Genomic DNA, 5173 nt, shown 5'->3' with positions numbered 1-5173 from the left:
GGGGTACATATTCCAGTAAACTTTTAGGCTACAATGCCTGCTAATAGTTAACACTATTATCCGGCTTTCTAAAAATAGTTTTATACTTCTTTAGCACTTTCACTTTTTTCTTTATTTCTTGAAACAACTCCAAAGGAAAGCCTGATGCAATGAAGAGATCACTGGTATGAGATGCCTAAGACTAAGTGCTTGTTTTAGAAAAGCTTCTCACTACAATAGGTGACAAGGGTAAATCATTCAGTCTCTCCATAAAATAAAGGAATTGTACTGTGCAATCTCTGACGGCGCTACCAATTTTAACTTTGTATTATTCTGTCTTGATAATGGTTAACCCAAGAGAGAAAACTAAGGTTAAGTTACCTGCCAAGGTCACATAGCAAATTATTGACAAAGCTGGGCAAGACCTCATCCTCTGACTTGAAATTGAGTACTTTTTTGCTGCATGATTCAAAGGACCTAATGAGATCAATAGCAAAACCAAATCTACTAATAGTAAATGAGCTATGTATAAGGATTATATTGCTGAAAATCATCTCTTCACAATGGCAGAGAGCCAACAGTGGGGTTGAAAAGGTGGCTCGTTAGTTGAGAGCACTGGCTGCTCTTGCAGAGGACTGGAATTCAATTCCCAGCACCCACACAGCAGCTAACGCCTGTCCCTAACTCCAGTTTCAGGGGATCTGATGCCCTCTTCTGACCTCCAAGGGCATTGCACAACATGGGTGCACTTGCACACATGCAAGCAATACACTCATAAACATAAAATAAAAATAATTAAATACAAGCCAGGTATGGCAGTACACGCCTTTAGTCCCAGCACTCAGATGGCAGAGGCAGGACAATCTCTTTGAATTCAAAGTCAGCCTGGTCTACATAGTGAGTTCCCAGGAGCTGGAGTTACAGGCAGTTGTGAATACCCAATATGGTTGTTGGGAATTGAACTCAGGTTCTCTGGAAGAGCATCAAGTGCTCTTTTTTTTTTTGGTCGTTTTGAGACAGGGTCTTCCTGTAGCTCCAGCTGCCTGGAACTCACTCTGTAGACCAGGCTGACCTTGAACTCACAGAGATCCTCCTGCCTCTGCCTCCCAAGTACTGGGATTAAAGGTGTGCACCACCACACCCGGCTAGAGAAGGTTTTTTTCCTGTGCCAGATCACAAACCAGTGCAGTAAGAACTAAGCTATCTGCAGCATTTTAAGTGTTTTATGAAAATAAGGTGATGTGGGAAGAGAAAAGAGGTTGTTTTAGAAAGGAAGTTAAACTTTAAAGATTTTTTAAAATTTTTTGTGTATGAGTGCCTGCATGTATATAACTGTACCACATGTGTGCCTGATGCTTTTGGAAGACAGAAAAAGGGATGAGATTCCATGGTACAGGTGAACCCATGTTAGCCATCATGTGGGTGCCAGGAACCGAATCCAGGTCTACTGGAAGAGGAGTAAGTACTCTTGACCACTGAGCCAATTCTTCCGTCCCCCAAGCTGGAGAGCCTGACACCGGTTTTATTCCTAGGACTGCTGCTGTAACTTATTGTAGCCTTACTAGATTATTTCATACCCTTGCTTATAAAATGAGAATATTGGGGCTGGAGAGATGGCTCAGTAATTAAGAGCACTGGCTACTGCTGCAGAGGACGGGGGTGCGATTCCCAGCACCCACATGGTGGCTAACAGCTGCCTGTAACTCCAGTTCCAGGAGATCCAATGCCCTCTTCTGACCTCTGTGGGCACTGCCCAACATAGGTGCACCCACCTACATGCAGGCATTACACTCATACACATAAAATAAAAATAATAAATAAGCCAGGTGTGGTGGCGCATAACTTTAATCCCAGCATTCAGGAGGCAGAGGCAGGCAGATCACTGTGAGTTCAAGGCCAGCCTGGTCTACATAGTGAGTTCAGGTCAGCAGGGACTTCAAGGAGATCCTGTCTCAAAAAGAAAAAAAAAATTAAAATAAATGAGGATATTAGGCTGAGGATGTAGCTCACTGGTAGAGTGTTTACCCTGACAGGTCTATGTTTGATCCCTAGCACTACACACACACACACACACACACACACACACACACACACAAGACTGTAAGTAAAAAGGCTGGGAGTAAACTAATAACTAATTTAGCATTTTACATTTTATTTTGGCATGTAGGCATGTGTGTGGGTGGGTGTTGGTACTTGTATACAAGCATATAGAGGCCAAAGGTCAGCCTGAGGTGGAATACCTCGAGTCATCCACCTTGAGTTTTGTTTTATTTTTTATTTTTATTTTTTTGGGAGACAGGATCTCCCTGTTGCCATGTAGCCCTGGTTAACCTGGAACTCACTATGGTCTTGATCTCATAGAGATCCATTTGTGTGTGCCTCCTGAATGCTGAGATTAAAGACATGCACAACCACGCCTAGCTATCTACCTTGTTTTTTTCTTTTTTAATATATTTTTATTATTTTTATGTGTATGAGTGTATTGCCTGCATGTATGTGAGTGCACCTATGTTTGCAATGCCACAGAGGTCAGAAGGGGGTGTCAGATTCCCCTGGAACTGGAGTTAAAGATGATTCATAGACACCATGTGGGTGCTGGGAATCAAACCCCGGTCCTCTGCAAAAGCAGTCAGTGCTCTTAACCACTGAGCCATCTCTCCACCCCTCTACTTTTTTGAGACAGGCTCTCTGCTAGCCTGAATATTGTGGAGTAGGCTAGACTGGATGGCCAGCAAGCCCCTGAGATCCACCTGTCTGCCTCTCCAGCATAACACATCATGTGCCCCCACACCTGGTATATTAGGGTTCTAGAGAACAGAACCAATAGAATGAATATACATTAAAAGGGAATTTATTACATTGACTTACTGTACAGTCTAGGTAGTGCAACAATAGCTGTCTTCCCATTGGAGAGGCTGAGAACTTAGTAGCTGGTCAGCCCATAAGGTCAGATGCCCCAGCAGTCCATCTGGAACTGAAGGCCTAGAGAATTCCTGGAAAGCCATTTCAGTTAACACTGGAAAGCTGAAAAAGCTGGGTTCTAGTGGCAGCTAAGTATGGCAGCAGCAGGGGCTGGAGAGGTAACTCCGCAGTGAAGAATACATACCGCTCTTGCCAGAGGACCCAGGGACAGAGAGGGAAGGAAGGGGAAGGGACAAAGGAAGGACCGGGAGGGGAGGGAAAGGAAAAGAGGAAAGAAAAGGGGGGGAGGGAAGGAAGGAAGGAGGGAAAGAAACTCCCTCACAAGTGTGCTTAACAGCTTGTCTGTTAGTTGATTCTAGAATCAGTCAAGTTGACCACTGTTACAGTTTCTTTCTTATTACTGTGAGAAAAACACTGGCCAAAACCAACATGGGGAGGAAAGGCCTTAGTTTATCTTATCCCAGATTACAATTCATTACTGAGGGAAGTCAAGACAGGAACTGAGGGCAGGAACCTGGATGCAGGAGCTGAAGCACAGACCATGGAGGTATGCTTGCTCCTCTGGTCTTCACTCAGCCTGCTTTCTTATACAACCACCTGCCCACAGTGGGCTGGGCCCTCCCACATGATTCAACAATCAAGAAAATTCCCCACAGACATGCCCACAAGGCCAGTCCAATAGAAGCAACTCCCTAATTGAGGCTCCCTCTTCCCAGGTGTGTCAAGTTGACAACTAAAGCTATCCAGCACAACAACTAAGATTAACCGTCACACCTGGCTTTTTATGTGGGTTCTGGGGATTGAACTCAGGTCCCGTGCATTTTACACTTTAAAGTATTTATTTTTAAATTTTTTATTTATGTGTATGAGTGTATTGCCTGCATATATGTAAGTGCACCCATGTCATACAGTGCCCGTGAAAGTCAAAAGAAGGCATCAGGTCCCCTGGAACTGGAGTTAAGGATAATTGTTAGCCACCATGTGGGTGCTGGGAATCAAACCCAGGTCCTCTGCAAGAGCAGCCAATGTTCTTAATTGCTAAGCCATCTCTCCAAATCCCTAAAGAGTGTGTGTGTGTGTGTGTGTGTGTATTTTTTTTGTCTATTTGAGACAGGGTCTCCCTGTAACCCCAGTTTGCCTGGCACTCACTATGTAGACCAGGCTGACCTCAATCTCACAGAGATCCACCTGCCTCTACCTCCGAAATGCTGGGATTAAAGTCATGTGCCACCATGCCCAGCTTTAAAGTACATATATATATATATATATAAAATATTTTATGTGTATGTGTGTATTATTTGCATGTGAGTACACCTGTGTTGTGCATGCTGTGGAGGAATACACCTGTGTTGTGCATGCTGTGGAGGTCAGACGAGGGTGTCTGATTCCCCTGGAACTGGAGTTAAGGACGGTTCATAGCTGCCATGTGGGTGCTGGGAATCAAACCTGGGTCCTCTGCAAGAGTGGTATGTATTCTTCACTGCGGAGCTTAGTAAGGGAGACAATATGGTGAAGGCATATGGTGGATGTTGGCAGTGTTCTATTCTTTTTTGATTGATTTTTTTTTTATCTTTTTGAGACAAGGTCTCTCTGTAGCTCCAGCTGTCCTGGAACTCACTTTGTAGACCAGGCTGGCCTTGAACTCACAGAGATACACCTGCCTCTGCCTCCCAAGCGCTGGAACTACAGGCATGCACCACCACGCCCAGCTGAGATTTTTATCTTATGTGTATGAGTGTTTTGCCTGCATGTATGTAAATGCACCTATGTCATGCATGCCTGCAGAGGCCAGAAGGGGGCATCGGGTCCCCTAGAACTGTAGTTATAGACAGTAGTTAGCCACCATGTGGGCATTGGGAACTAAACCCAGGGCTTCTGCAAGAGCAGCCAGTGCCCTTAACCACTGAGTTATCTCTCCAGCCCTGGCAGTGTTCTACTCTTGATCTGGATGGTGCTCATAGTATTCTGACCTTGATAACTATGCATTAAACAATTCATATGTCTCTTATACTCATCCACCAGTATGGAATATGTCTCACACAGATCCACCTGCCTCTACCTCCCTAGTGCGAGTATTAAAGGCATGTGTAACCATGCCTGAATATATTTTTTCTTTTTTTTTTTTTTCTTTTTGAGACAGGGTCTCCCTGTAGCCCCAGCTGGCCTGGAACTCACTATGTAGACCAGACTAGTGTTGAACTCACAGAAATCCACCTGCCTCTGCCTCCCAAGTGCTGGGACTACAGGTATGCACCACCATACCCAGCCTATA

Source organism: Nannospalax galili, unplaced genomic scaffold (assembly GCF_000622305.1).
Source record: "Nannospalax galili isolate Female #2095 unplaced genomic scaffold, S.galili_v1.0 scaffold24, whole genome shotgun sequence".
Lineage (NCBI taxonomy): Eukaryota > Metazoa > Chordata > Mammalia > Rodentia > Spalacidae > Nannospalax > Nannospalax galili.
This window is presented reverse-complemented; position numbering follows the sequence as displayed.